The sequence below is a fragment of the Microtus oregoni genome, unplaced genomic scaffold (genome assembly GCF_018167655.1).
Source record: "Microtus oregoni isolate MIOR12 unplaced genomic scaffold, Mior012 000019F_ref0000042, whole genome shotgun sequence".
Taxonomy (NCBI): Eukaryota; Metazoa; Chordata; class Mammalia; order Rodentia; family Cricetidae; genus Microtus; species Microtus oregoni.
Window position 1 is genome coordinate 30,614,478 of NW_024543078.1, and position 16,689 is coordinate 30,631,166.

The following is a 16,689-nucleotide window of genomic DNA, read 5'->3' on the forward strand; positions in this document are numbered from 1 at the left end:
AAAAGAGTCCAGCTCCTCTGGAGCATGCTCTTAGCAGACGCATGGATGTTAAAATACTTCTGAGGAGAACCTAGGCAGAAATGTTGAACACATCTTTGGCACCAGAAGAAAAGCAGACCGATTATAAGCCATCAGAGGAGACCTCACTGCTCCGTGTTTGAGGGTTTTGTGGAAAGTAGAACGTAGGAAATAATGAACTCGGCTCTTCAAATGATGAGATTTCTAATGAAAGCATTGCAGGTGTGGCCTAGTTTCTCCTTGTAGCTTTTAGTAAAATGCAAGAGGGAAGAATCGACTGGAGGTGGAACGGCTAAGCAAAACCAAAGTTAAAATAAACAAGCAAGCATATAAACAAACAGCATTCAGGATCCGGAAGATTGTCAGCCTACCCAGGATCTGCCTGAGGATTGGAAGTTGTGGACGTGGTTACACAGATTAACTGTATGATGCATAAGTCCAGGGAACCATCTTAACCAAAAAGCTAGAAATAAAGACATGGTTTTCCAAAAAGTACTCATTTTAATTTAATTGTGTGAGCACCAGAATTTACACACAAAACAGATTTTAGAGTATTTTTATACTAGAATTACAGAATATACTTGTTTAGATAAAAAATAAAAGAGATAGGGCAGAACAAAGAAAACCCAGTAACTTTTAGAACTCATGTAGGCTGTCACCCAGCATAGAGGAAAGCACAGCACAAGAGAATACAGCACCGAGAAGTCATGACCTGCAACATGAAATACAGAGCCCAGGAGGATTATCCACAGCCTTTATATTCTGGTGGTATTTGCCTGAAGGTATTTAGACATGGTTGGAATGCATACTTGTTTTTCTTCCTTCAGCATTTTTCTTTTATGGATGAGAATGTTTTTTCTTATGGCTGACCCACCGCAGTACTTTATGAATGAGACTATCCTTCCTGCACCTAATCCACCATTGTGTTTTATGAGCAGATTATTTAGTGTCTGTTTTAATGAATGTCTGATTTACCTAGGTAGTGATACTTTTGTCTCAGAGTGAATAATATACTAAATTCTACTGATGTCCTCTTTTGATCCTATTTAAATAAGATTTTTAGGCTTCATTGAATGAGTTGGGAATTTTGGGAATGTTTCTGATGTGAGGACAAAAATTGTGCAGGGCCAGTGGGTGGGTAATAATATTTAGAATAGTGCTCCCTTCAGAAACTTGTTTGGGAATTGGTTCTTTGCAAGCTTGGCTGTTAGCTAAGATAGGTTGACTCCTAATCCATTAAGACTAGTAGTCTTATGATACCAGGGAAATCGGGACATGTTACAAAGGGCAGTGTCTTGGTCTCCTTTTTGACAAAATAATTTGAAAACAGAATGGAACTCTAAGACAACTCTACTGGAATTTGAAAGAAAGCAAAAAAGAAAAAAAAATAGACAAGAAAGAGACAAGATCTCAGTGATGGTGTAGAAGGAGATAGAGGGAAGTAAAAACAGCAAGTTGTACTGTGCCTGAAGTGAGCACCAGGAAGACTGAGCAGTGGATGTATGCTAGTAGCTAGGGTAGAGTGTCTTCAGAAACCAAGACTGTTAGGGCAAGTAGCTTAGGAGTTTGGCTGGTGTCATGAGAAGAAAATGGGAAGAGTGGGAAAGAGAAAAGCTTAAACTTCAGAATTCAGTCAATCTGTATGCACTTGTCTGGAGGGAGGGGCTTTGGAGCTCTGTGAAACATATGTCCCTAAGGGCAGTTCCTCTTCCCATTTCCTTATCGTGTGTCCACAGTAGCATATGTCACAAGCTTGCCTTTAGGTTTCAGTGTAATTCCCTTTTGGTAGGAGATCCCAGGGAAGCACCTGTTGTTTATATCAATAGTCACTGTTTCCAGCTACTGACCAAACTGTTTGTAAAGGGAGTCACAGACCATTTACCTTGCTCTTTGTGTCTGGGGATACCAGTATGCTATTCACGTATCATAAAGGACCTCAAGCAGGGGACAGACTGCTGTATATCCTAGAAAAGATGCTGGCCATGAACCAAGCCATTTGGGCCCCAGGAAGATGGAGCAAATAATGCCAAAACTCTAACTGGCATCCTGAAAGCAGCTGGCTGCAAATGTTTTCTTTTGTCCCCTTTCTTCCTCTCTACACACAGGCATATGTAAGATTATGAAAATGGGCCTAGAAGATGGCCAGGCACACAATAGGAGATAGGATGGGGCACAGAGAATTTTCCTCAGAGTCCTCGGGAGAAACCACCCTGCAGCCACTTTCATCTTAGATTTCTGGTGTTCAGAACCACGAGACAATAATCTTTAACAGAACTGGATGTGCTATTTCATTATCAAAGCACAAAAAAATTCACAAGGGGATAACAAGAAATAAAGAGAAATTCTTATTTCTCAGAGTTGAGCCCAGCATTCACACAAAAACAAACAATTTGGAAGTTGGCATTTGTAAATTCAGGTTGCTATGATCGAAAGACGTTTGCAAAGCTGTTTAATCCACAGTTTGTTCTTTTTAGGCTCTAATTTGTTGCTTTAAGATCTCTTTATATAGAGTGTGAATTATTACTTAGATTTTAACAGCAATTCACACTTGCAGAAAGGAAGCAACATCACTTTGCAGAACAGAAAAGTGTTTCATATTAACAAATTTGCATAGTCTAATTCATACCAGCAGTGGTTTAACTGCTTCAAGAGCAAAATATGCTTTTCTGTAGTTTCTGCCCTTTTCAAAATGCAGATTATTAAGTGTGGGAGACTAAATGAAAGATATGCAATTTCTAACCTTCACCTCTAATTAAAGAGATATTTGGCATGATAGAAGAGTGGAAAAATTGATTACCCTGGGGTTAGTTATTTATGGTTACAAAGAACAACTTGTCCTAAGTTTGTAACATAATTGTTAAACTCTGGTACTGGGACCACTGCCTCTCAGGACCTAGGTCTTTGCAGAGTAGCCCTTATCACTCTTTTGTGACATTTGACTGATAGGTTTAGCCACGTGTCTCTGGTTTAAAGTATTCCACATCTTATTTTCAGCATACCCTCTTTTGTTATCTTGTTAGAGAACTTAACAAAATTTCTCGATAGCCAGCCCATTTGCTGAGACCTTTTCTCAGATTACACTTCGCATACACTTTCCTTGGTACACACTGACACTCAGTGTGTAGTACCCAAGGCAGCTGCAATGATACAATCATTTTAAATCAATTGCTTAGAGTTGTTATTTTGTCCTCAACTTGCTGTGGTAATAATAATGGCATAGATAAAAGACTTTCGTCTTCTTTCGTCTTTCATTTCATCCTCTCAGCTGAGTTGAGAAAGGAAAAGTTTCCCAAACCAAGCTTCCTTCAGAAAGTGACCCCAAAGAGAAAAATTCTCTTTGGATTCTCCTAAAGGGGCAGAAGAGTGGTCTAGCAGGAGCACTGGAGGGCAGGATGGTGTGGCCAATCAAAATTGATCACACCTGAATACACACAGCTACTCTTATTTCAAAAGCAGGGATTATATGTAGGTAAATTGTACTCTAAGTGGCCCAAGTTTATAGAACTAAAGCTCCTCCCAAACAGAGGTCTTGCAGCCCATCACCATATGCTTCCTGCTGTTTTTACAGTGTGCTAAATAACTTTCTTTCTATTGTGATCTGAAACAGAAATTCTTTCACCACATCTACAAAGCACCCTACTCAACACACAGCAGCCCTATTATACCAGAGAGTCCAGACACACAACTTCTATTTCGTCTTTCTTCCCTTTCTCCTGAGAAGGGCCCAGACACAGAGCCACCTGAAGATCTGAGTCTGGGGTTCCCCCATATGCCAAAAAGCCTCCCCACTCTGACTCATGTTCACTGCTACCCAGAGAGACAGAAATGCAGCCTCTTGAAACACTTGCTGTCTCAGAGGACTCTGTTGAACCTTGTGTGATTTCCAAGTGGTGACAAATTTCCAAGTGGTTTCCAAATGAAAGACAAATTATTCTGTTAAATCTAATGATCTCACTGTTCTCAGACAACTCTGTGACCCAGAGTCCCTAATAGACTGATCAATGGGAAATGCTCATTCTTGTCTTGTATTCCTTATAATGGCATCATTTTCCTACTAGCTCAAGGGCTTCCTTGGCTACCGTTTCATAGCACTTCAGCCTCACCCCCATTCCTTGATTTCCCCAGGTTTCTTTAAAGGTTTAAGTTAACGTCTGCATCATTGAGACAGATTTTCTAATTTGTTTCTGAGTTTACTCTAAATTAAATATAACCATATGTTCTTTGAGTTTCTTCTTAGAGTCTTCTAAGGTGTTTATTTTAAGTTATTGTTTGGATCATTTTATCTGCCAGTACAATTGTTATTTTCTGTCTCTGATTTAATACTTGATAATTCTACCAATGTAGCTGTTTACAATGCCATCTTTAAGTATATGTAATGTGGTATGCTTATGTGCTACTATCCTCTCAAAAGGTTTTTATTCAATTGGCTTACAAGCAAGCATATTTATAAATTTAGTTCACCAACAAATTGTTTTAAATTTTTATAAGAATAGATAAATAAAAATACCTCCAGGAAGATAAACATAGCTTACCTATATCATAATTATTGGATATTCATGATGATGTCCATATTTTCTGCTTCAAACATGATGTACTAGATTTCCATCAAAACAATACATTACTGGTCTCTTAAAACAGTTACAAAAATTGGTTTAAAAACTTTATATTTTATCAAAATTATTTATGTTTTCAAATATACTTTTAAATACTTAAAAATAAGTTTGGGCTGAATCAAAATGTATTTGATGTTTTGTTAAACTTTGAATGTCATATATTAACTAATTTTTATTTTTTTTATTTTTATTTTATTTTTTTTAATTGAGAAAAGGAGAAAAAAAAAACAAGTTTCCACCTCATCCCAGTCTCCCATTTCCCTCCCCTCCTCCCACCCTTCTCCCCCTCCTCCCACCCTTCTCCCCCTCCCCCGACTCCTTTCCCCCTCCCTCTCCAGTCCAAAGAGCAGTCAGGGTTTTCTGCCCTGTGGTAAGTCCTAGGTCCTCCCCCCTCCGTCCATATCTAGGAAGGTGAACATCCAAACTGGCTATGCTCCCACAAAGCCAGCACATTAAGCAGGATCAAAACTCCGTGCCATTGTCCCTTGCGTCTCATCAGCCCTCATTGTTCGCCATGTTCAGAGAGTCCAGTTTTATCCCATGCTTTTTGAGTCACAGTCCAGCTGGCCTTGGTGAGCTCCCAATAGATCAGCTCCACTGTCTCAGTTGGTGGGTGCACCCCTCGTGGTCCCGACTTCTTTGCTCATGTTCTCCCTATAGGCTTTGCTGGAGAGGCTGTGGAGGAAGGGGTACCCTCATCCATTGCTGCTGGGAATGCAATCTTGTGCAACCACTGTGGAAGTCAGTGTTTCGGTTTCTCAGGAAATTCGGGATCAACCTACCCCTGGACCCAGCAATACCACTCATGGGAATATACCCAAGAGATGCCCTATCATATGACAAAAGCATTTGTTCAACTATGTTCATAGCAGTATTATTTGTAATAGCCAGAACCTGGAAACAACCTAGATGCCCTTCAATGGAAGAATGGATGAAGAAAGTATGGAATATATACACATTAGAGTACTATGCTGCGGTAAAAAACAATGACTTCTCAAATTTTGCATGCAAATGGATGGAAATAGAAAACACTATCCTGAGTGAGGTATCCCAGACCCAAAAAGATGAACATGGGATGTACTCACTCATAATTGGTTTCTAGCCATAAATAAGGGTCACGGAGTCTACAATAGGTGAATCTAAAGAAGCTAAGTAAGAAGGTGAACCCAAGGAAAAACATATAGTTATCCTCTTGGCTAAGGGAAGTAGACAAAATTGCCGGAGAGAAAATTGGGATCTTGGGGGTGGGGTGGGATGGGGGTAAGGGGAGATGGGGAGAGAAAAGTTAGAAGGGTAGGAGGGGGGGCCTTGGGGAAACAGGAGGATTGGGATAAAGGAAGGTTGGACAGGGGAGCACAGAACCACAATTCTTAGTTAAGGGAGCCACTTTAGGGTTGGCAAGAGACCTGACCCTAGAGGTGCCCAAGCCGAGGTCCCCAGTTAGTTCCTGGGGCAGCTGAGGATAGGGAACCTGAAATGACCCTATCCTAGAGCAATAATGACGAATATTTTGCATATCATCCTAGAACCTTCATGTGGTGATGTATGGAGATAGAGACAGAGACCCACACTGGAGCACTGGACTGAGCTCCCAAGGTCCCAATGAGGAGTAACTAATTTTTAAACAATAATTTATTTTTCAAGACACATGGAAACTGGCTTCTGGGCATTAAACAGGCACTCATAGGGTCCAAACCTAAAGGGGAGGAAAGGGATAGAAAGATAGTTCAAATGTGGAGTGCTTATTCAGAAAGATCCTAGGCAGGTCAGGTAGACCCTATTTTAAAGATTCTACATTCTGATGAGTAATCTATCATCTTGATCAGAGGTTATGTAGAAGTCAGGAGTTAGACTCCAACAGTATATATACTCTGTGAAGCAGACAGTCACAAAATAAATGTCTTCTAAGGGAAAGCCACATAGTCACCTTTGTCTACACAGAATGTGAAAGCACTGGTAGAAAAAAAAATTGTAAATGGGCTAAGAAGCTATTAAGTCCCTAAGACCAGTTTTTCTCAATCTGTGGGTCGTGACCATTTGCGGGGGGTCAAAGACCCTTTTGCAGGAGTCACTTAAGAAACATACCAGAAAAAAAAACAGATATTTATCTTCTTATTCATACTAGTAGCAAAACTACATTTATCAAATACCAATGAAAAAAATTATGTCTGGGGTCATCATAACAACAGGAAGAGTATTAAAGAGTTCACAGCATTAAGAAAGTCAAGAACCATTGCACCAAAACTAACTCTGAGTACTCTAGACCAACTATAACAAAAAGAAGTTACTTTAGGAGTCACATACACGGTTATAAACACCATGGAATAAAGTATAACCAGAATTAAATAATGAACAATATTTAAAAAGTTCGTCATCCCTACCTACATTTCTCACACAGAACTAGTTAGTTAGTTCAGAGAACATGGTGGTCCTAAACACTGGTCACTTTCTTTGGGGACATGAGTCTATCCCTGTCTCTCAACCTAATGGAGAGGAACTTTTGCCTTGGCATTCATTATTCTCTATATACCTATAGGGCATATAGAGGTATAGATCATATATACCTATATTTTAATCTTCTCATATTTCTTTCCCCCAGGGTTCAACATTCCAGCCCTAGAAAATGCTTCTACAAGGTTCTCAAGCTCTATTGTCCAAAACCATACTTCTTTTAAACCTACTAGATCCAGAAAAATGTGCCTTCTGCCTAAACCACTCCTGACTATGTTTTTCTTTTGAGACCCACTATTGGACACCTGCCAGGGTAACACACACACACACACACACACACACACACACACACTATGCCATGTTGCCCTTAGCTCAAAGGAGTTACTAAATAAAATAACAACATTTTGAATTTTGCAGGAAAATGCATGGAGCTAGAAAATATTATTTTGAGTGAGGTAACCCAGACACAGAAAGACAGTTATTACATGTACTCACTCATAGGTGGTTTTTAAACATAAAGCAAAGAAAACCAAGCCTACAAAACACAATCCCAGAGAACTTACACCGGAAAGGAAATGAGTTCTCCATTGGAAGTAGGCTCTAAAATAGAAGAACATGTCTCTACCCCACAAAAGCAGTCAACTAGTGCAGCATCAAAATAGTGCAACAACTGAAAGTAGCTGCAAGTGGGTACCTTAGTTTTGTCTTCATTCATATAGATGCAATTTCATGCCAAATTATTCATTGAAAGCCAGCATGTCTCCCAAACCGAACAAGGCCTCCTCAATGGACTCTCCTGCAGTGAATGATCCCATTTTAGCTGTTGTTCAACCACCTCTGGGCTCTCTGCTCCCTCTGTATCTTACTAATAAGCCGGATTAATCTGAAGATGGAATTCTTTCACCAACCACTAAGGCCCTTGCAATGCCAAAGGGTGTTTTGCTTGTTGGAATTTAGGAAAAGTTGTATAAAAGGGAAGAAACCCTATATTTTACCAATTTTAACATGTAGTTTAGAAAGACTTGATAAATAATCAACATGAGATAAAAGTGATGAATTCACATTCATGTTTTTCCCCTTTCTTGCTTGCCTTAATGTAAACAAAAACCATTTATACAATGTGAAATTTTAGCAGGAATGAAATAATACTTATGTTCAGATTAATAAATGTTGGCAGATCTACTGTTCATTCTTATGTTTTCCCTTCCTAGTTTCAATAATGAAAATAATTCCTGTCAGACACATCATATCCATTCCTGAACAGCATCGTCACTGTTTACCTGGAAGGTTTCCTTTGCCTTTCCATTTGCTATTGCGTTCCTATAGTGATAAGATTCAAATCACGTACACAGTGGTTCTAGGGACCTGGATATACTGATGTAAGATACTGTTTGATTTTTAAGTAAAAATCCAAACATGGGCATGGGTAAGTAGATACTCCAGAACTTATTTCAGTAATTCCAACACTACATGATATTTCTTTCAAGGTAAAGGCTTAGATTAAGTGATCTCCTCTTTTGGTTTAACTGTTGTAATTCTATACTTAATGATTTGCCTCTAGAAGATTTTTTTAAAGATATATTTATTTTGTTAATTTATGTGTACACATGTTTTTCTTGCATGTATGTATGTATATCACATGCCTGGTGCCTGGGCAGATCAGAAGAGGGCATCAGATCCATCTGAAATTATAGATAGTTGTGAGCTACCATGTGGGCTCAGGGAACAGAACCTAGGTCCTGTGCAAGAGCAACAAGTGCTTTTAACCACTAAGCTATCTTTCCAGACTCGGAAGACTTTGATTATTTAATTTTGATAAGATTAAAAGGATAATGATATGCCAATGAAGTAGTAGTTGATATTGTATTCAATAATAAAAAGGCTCATGTTGGGATGAGGGGGATTTAGTTCACACAAATGCTCATAAAGCAGAACACATAAGAAGCATTTATTTATATTAGTGAGATTCTCATCACAAATGAAATACACTTTAATTGAAGACTTGATTTATTATAAAACACAAAATATAATATTCAAATTTTAAGAAATGGGAATGATTTTCTAACTATTTCATGGATATGAATCACAGTAGCATTTTCTGGCTTCTTGCTGTCTGTGTTGCATTATCTGGGAAGTGAAGCTACTAGCTTTTATCTTCACTCTGTTTGTATAACCTGTAACTTTCTTCATTTTACAAAGTACAAAACCAATTATTACATGGCTACAAAAAGTGGAAACACTAATATTTAAAAGTTTATAAGACTGGCAAGCACTCTGTATTTCAGATTTATAAAACCATACCTCTTTTAGGGTGTGTTTCATGTAAGAGGAGGGAAGTACTGTGTGTGTGTTACTGAGGGCCCCTTTTGAGAATCTACAAACACACTGTGAGTGTATAAAGAAAATGCTGAAGCCAAGTGTGTGGTCTTGATTTCCCTGACCCTCAGTGCCTTACTTGCATAATAAAGTTAAGCCTGTGTGAGTTCCAAGGGTCTGTATAGCTCTATAATTCAGCCAGCAGTGTAGCATCACAGCAAGGCTGTTACATAGTCTCATAAAAATGAGATTTCTAAGCAGAGGCAGTATGATTAATGTACAGAAGATTCACTAAGGATATAATTTATTGATAACAAATGTTATACTGTCATCAATTCTTGTAGAAAGTCATAAACACAATAAATTTAAAAAAACTAAATTAGGTTTTTTTATACTTGCTATCTACAGCAAAATATGGCTTGTTTAGACCAAAAGTGTCCCTTATAAGTTTATAAGTCAATAACTTTCAGCAAAAGTTTCACGTCTTCATAACATCAGAAAAAAGACAGGTCAAGGAGGTCCAAGTGCATTACACACTTTGCATACTCTTTCAGGAAATGGAGCCAGCACTGGCTATGGCTTGTCTGTTTTCTTCTAAGACTGCATTCCCTCAAGCTATAATGTTCTTTACAGTTTATCTTGAGAAGAAAGCATTGGACCCCAAGTTTATTTAAAAATTAAACAATATCCACAGTTGTTTAAGATGCATGGTGCTGAAGTCATTCTTTGGGAAGCTTACAGATTTTGATTAAAGATGTATTTGAAGTACAGTCTTGGCAACCATAGCTCTGACCTTCTATACTGCTGAGAGTCCTGGCAAGCAAGGTGAGAAATACCAGGATATCCTTAGAGAAGAAAGGTAAAACCACTCTCTCTGATTCCCTTTCAGGATATAGGAAATAGGTGAAAACAAACATTGCCAGGACACAAGAAATAATTGTGCTTCCCCAGAGATTTAAATACAAAGCAAGCAGGTCCAAGGGTATTGATACTTGGCTTTACAAAATGTGGAGATACAGAGCTTTGGACTTTCAGAGAAAACGAAAGAGCTCAGAAAAGTTTGTTCTTTTCTGTGTCTTAGCCCACAAGAAGACAAGCCATCTCCCCTGCTGTTGTATTTCACTGTTTGTCATTACACGTCACTTTCACACTTGACTTAGCATCAAGGGCAGGGGTTGGTTTGCTTCTTATTGAAGTCAGCTCTGCTTGATGATGAACAAATCTGTCAGAAAACACTTGGTTAGCAAATTCGTGGATGCTTGAGTGGATGGATGCATCAATAAGTGATGAATGAATGAATGAGTGCCAGATGTTCAAAGAAAGACCCCTATCCCTGGAGTTAACTTAAACTGACAGTCAAAAAACTCCTGACCTCAATCATGCCAGTAGCAGCAACTGCTCCTTGAGCAAATTGCACAGTCAGTCTGTTTCTGTCTGTCCCTGTCTCTTTCTCTCTGTGTCTCTTCCTCGGTCTCTCTCTGTCTTTCTCTCTCAAGTCTGTCTTGGTCTTTCTTAGAAATCAAAGAGATTTTTTCACTAGCTGATGTACACTGCCAAGTAACCAGCGTTTTCAAGACTCCTCCATATAACAAAGCTATATTGGAGCCCATGACAGTGAAGATGCAACTGGGAGACCTTCTGACCAGGGAATTAGTGAATCTTTGGATTTCAGATACCAGATGAAAACTGTATGACATTGGTAATAAAGTATATGTGTGCATATATAATTGTATGTGTGTGCCTATCTGTGTGTTTGAATTGGAAACAGTTTCATATTTACCATCCTGTCTTTAAACATGCTATGTAACTAGGGATAAATAACCTTTTTGCCTGTACTTCCTGTTATTGGGATTGCAGATGTGTGACACTGTGCTCACCCCTCCTACCTACTTTTGAAAATATAGTGTTAGGGATTAGACTCAGGGTTTTATGCATATTAACAGGAGCTGAACCAACTCAGATATATCCTCAGCTCAAGACTAGATCATTTGATGCTGATCATGCTAGTAATATTGTAAAACAAACATTTGAGTGCAGTTTTACATATTCATAATTATTTTTTTCCTATAAGTTTTCATTTGTGTTTCTGCCTTTTTTTTTTCATGCTCCTTGCATTTCTTAGGAAGGTTTGGATAAGCAGCACCCCTCCATGACTTCTGAGTCAGCTCTTGCCTTCAGGTTCCTGCCCTGTGTTGAGTTCCTGATCTGACTGCCTTGGATAATGAACAGCAACCCTGTCATCTTCAAGCTGCTTTGGTCTCAGCGTTTCATCACAGCAATAGTAACTGTAACGAAGACAATAATATTGGTGTTCTGACAGTATATCCCTCAAGCACTCTCCACTCACTGAACTTGGAACTCACTGGTTGGACTGTCTAGATATCAAACTATAAACCTGTAATTCAATAATTGGAGATACTCCTGTCCTTCAAGATCCCAGTGCTGGAGTTACAGCTTCACTCTACCATGCCTGTCATTTCACATGTGTGCGGGGATCCATACTCACATCTTCTTGTTTAGAGGATGGGCATTTTACTGACAGCTGTTTCTCAACTCTGATATTCTTAATAATAATATGGTAGATTACACTTTAAAGCATTTGGCAATTTAAGAGACATTTTGAGATCTTCACCTAATTGGCATTATTCTTTTATGGAGTAGATACTATGATTCTCATTTTGTAGATACAAAGATAAACACTGCATGAATGCACACTGGCTTCTCTGGTTTCAGAATTTATTATTTTTCTTACCCATTTCATAGCTTAGTATGAAAATGCACATGGTGTAAGGGTGATTGGGGTATGCCAGAGCACACACATTTCAGCTGAGAGTGTAGTTCCTATTTCTTTAGTTGCAAACAAGTATTATAGGTATTTTGATATTTGTCCTTTTACGGTCCTCATTGACTTGCCACTCACTTACTCATATTCTGATCTATTCTGGAAAAAATATAAATTCTATATTTTAGAAATATAAAATAAAAATATCATTCCTAGGAATAATCCAAATTTATGACTCTTACCATCCTACACCAATTTTTATTCTGTCCATTAAGAAATAAATTATATATAGTGTGTGTGTCTGTGTATATACTCTGTATATATACATATGTATACATGTATGTATATACACATGTATGCATATATAAACATATACACACACATATATATACAAGTCTGTGTATACATAGTCAAGAAGTTAGATGGTATAAATTACTTTGCTGCATGATTTATTTCTTGATGGACAGAATACAAAATTGGTGTAGAAGGGTAGGAAGTAATTTTAAGTCAGTCATAAATTTGATTATACCCAGGAATATCCTATATAATATACAATGTCAATGTTTAATGTTAGGTGACATATGTCACCTATAACCTGATGCTGAGGCTTCTGCATGCTATCTTTCCAGCTTTTATCTTTCTTGACTATCCTACACAGAACAGTGTTTCTCTTACACTTTTAAAGTCCTTGAGGAAACTGCAAGGTCATGTTGACTTTCATAACTTCAGTCTTCACACAGTTTCTACACACAGGAGAGCTCAGGAAATGTTACCTATGCAATGTACTTGTACAGAGGAAACAGTGTCAGTCTGAATCTCTTCTACATACATCAGCTCTGATACTATGTAAAATGGTAAAGTGCTTGGTCCTCCATTCTTAGAGGTCCCATGAAGCTTCTTGCTTTATTTTGTATATTTCCTTAAATAGGAATGCAAGCAATATGATGCATGTGTAATACATTTAATACAGGTATGTTAAGATTATGGGGATAGTTGAGAGCAGGGTACGTGGTGCTATGTTATTCAAAGGGGCGGTATTTAATCTAATAGATCAATAGTTAAGAAAGCAACACCAATTTTCTTCAACTAGGAAAATTCAAAGGAGTCAGCTTTCTACAACTAGTGATGTCACACCGGTAAACCAAAACCAATGATATGTAAAAATCTTCAAAGTGGGTCTTGATGCCCTGTCCTCTTGGAAAGCTAGAGAAAAGTGAAGAAGCTCTCACATGTAAAGGATAGGATCTACCCCTGCTGTGGTCATTGTGTTTAGATAAGAGCTCATTGGAAATATGGTCATAAAAGCACACAGGTGTCCAATTTTTTGACTGATCAGGTCTGGTAGTTTAGCCTTCCATCTGTGGGGAGACATGGATAACAAGAGATACTGGGAGTATGAGTTGGGGAGGCTGCTTTTTCATTTTCCTGGCACACAGACTCAAAATAATCACTCAAAAACTATTAGTTACCACACTTTTTAGCCTATTAGCTTGTGCATATTTCTAGCTAGCTCTAACATCTTAAATTAAGCCATTCCTATTCGTTTATATTTTACCACAAACCTTGTGGCCTACCAGCAAGGTTCCAAATGGTGACTCGCATGTTCTCATCTGATGGCTACATGAAGTCTCATTGATTTCTCCTTCTTTTTCCCAGTATTCAGTTTAGTTTTACTACTTAGCTCTACTTTGCTATATTACAGGTCAAAGTAGCTTCTTCATTCATTATCCAACAAAGGCAACACATATACCGAAGGACTTCCCACACCATTTCCCCTTTTCCGTTCAAATATAAAGGAAGGTTTTAACTTCAACATAGCAGGATTACATACAACAAAAGTTTTTTAGCAAGAATTATAGTTACAATATTTATATATACTTTATCTTTTATCATAACTAAGGAAAGCTACAACTATAACTATATCTATTCTTCAACTCCATCAAAGATTCCAGAAGGATATAAGATTACCTAAGCAAACAGGAAGTGTATTGTAAGCAACTTTCAAAACTGTAGAAATGACAGAGATATCTCACTAACTGAATAGTCGCTCAAAGTTCTTCTGTATTGTGTTAACACCCATCTTCAGCCTACAGGCCCATAATATCCAGTAGATGTCTCCACAAAGTAGGAAATTTGAATATTTGTTTTGCCTTGTAAAGACAAAGTTTATCACTTGCATTTTTCTGTATCCTGTAAAATGTCTGGCAGTTCTTTCATGGAGCAGGAACTAAAAAGGACCATCTCACATTTAAACTAGTTCAGCAGTCATTTTCTGTGGGTCTGCATGTCCAATTTATACAGAATAACATCAAGCAGCCCAGCCAAGAGCAATTTCTTGCTCAAATGGTTAACCGACTCCAGAAGGTGCCTCTTTGATGCCCATCATCCTCTTGAAGTAGATTGGTACTGCCAGCAGTAGATGTATCTCATTGTCATGAAAAGTCCTTAGTTCTTAAAACATTTTTAAATACCATATTCTCTAGTTTTTGAAAAGTTTGAAGAATAACTAGCCATATAAAATACACTCTGTACATACAGAAAACCTATATAATATAGCTAGACGTTTGACTATTATATATGACTATCTATTAACTGTATTTTAACTACACATTACAAATTTAAATGAGCCGCACAAACACAATACCTTAATCTTAATATATTAAGAGCCAGAATATACATATAACAAAATTGACCTAAACTTTGTATAAGTAGACCAAGATCCATACCAATGAAAAGTATTAAAAACTATAGCATATCCCCCTTTAAATGTAAAGAAACATTTATAAACAATATTTGGGAATTTGTGTGTAGTTCTTTCCAAACTACTTCCTGCTTTTTGTTGGTTTAAGTAATTTTGGGAGGTGTTCAAGGCAACTTTTGAGAATCTTGGTCCATCAAACGACATTAGTTTGATAGGAATCCACAGGTTCTCATCTTACGTAGAAACAAAAGAACCACTTTTACAAAGCAACATATCCTTAGACTCAAATTTTGAAGTCAAAATATCTTTAAAATATATATGTTGGCTTATCTTAGTGGCCCATAGCATGAAATGTCTCTCAATACTTAGTTTCTTCACAGTCAAAAACTTCAAGGAAAACACAATCATGTACATAATCTAGACTCTCTGTGTCTTTTACATCTTTATGTGGCTTATTTTTCTTTACTCCTATTACTTCTTTTTACAAGTTTACTGTGTCTCTTTCAATAGTTTGTTTTATTTTTTTAAAAACCACTTATTTCTTTTTATAAACTCTATACTCTTTTTCTTCTCCTCTCTCTCAGGCCTATGTACATTTTTTAAAACACACTGTGACACATTTAGATGTATTTTTCATCTGTTGTGTTTCTTTATTGTGCATCTATAATCCTTTTCTGACCAGGACTGCTTCTTAAAATGCTAATCAGCATGACTAGGGCTAAGGCTGCTTTGCCTTTTGGTTCTGCCCAATCCAACTTGGCAGAGGTCCATTCATTGCTTCTGAGACTAATGGGTGATAGCCACGCTTACCACCTCAACTCTTGTCATCAGTTGGCTATGCTACCAACAAGTTATTTGGAGGATGGTGCCCACAAACCCCATTCAAGTGCTTAGCCTTCTGAAAGAATCAGAGTTTGTCCTAACAGTACGGACCAGGAAAACACCATTTTGAAACTTCATGGGTTTTTTTTTTTCTGCTACCGCTGAATCAGGAAGACCTCTTTTAAAGGAATTATGCCTCTGCTTGCTTCTAACAAACAGAGCATGCCCAAGAAAATGTTGCTATCAAAAAGCCATGCTTAACTTTGTGTTTTGTGTTTAGAATTCCTTTTTAAGCTTTCTCAGGTTTTATGTGGATATAGTCGACCATATTGGAACTTTCCATAACATATAAATGGGTAATAGTAACCCCCTTTTGTCCAATATTTTGCTCTTGTTTTTCAACATGGCCATCCATTCTCCAGTATATTAGATAAAATGTTTCAGAAGCAAATAACTCCTCTGTGTCCAAGTTAACATCACTCTGAATATATCAATGGACTCTTGCACTGTTCCCCTGCAATCACACAACATATGGACAGTCCTTTTGTAGCATGTTATCATTCTGTGTAATCCCTGTGCAATAAAGACTTACTATGTTGGTTACTTTTGGGTTAACTTGACACAGACTAGTGTCATCTGAGAGTACTGCACCTCATTTGAGGAATGGCTGCATCACATGACTTATGGCATATCTGTGGGAATATTTCCTTAATTAATAACTAATATGGGAGGGTTCTGCCCACTGTGGCAGGTGGCATCCTTGGGAGGGTGGTCCTGGGTTGATAAGAAAGCAGGCTGAGCAAGTGATAGAGAACAGGACAGTAAGTAGCACCCCTCCACAGCTTCTACTTCGGTTCCTTCCTCCAGGTTCCTGCCTTGAGTTTCTACTTGGTTTCCCTAGAGAATTATGGAATATAACCCAAATGCCCCCCAATCCTTTTCTCCTCATGTTGCTTTTGATTGTGCAACATGGATCATAGGAACAG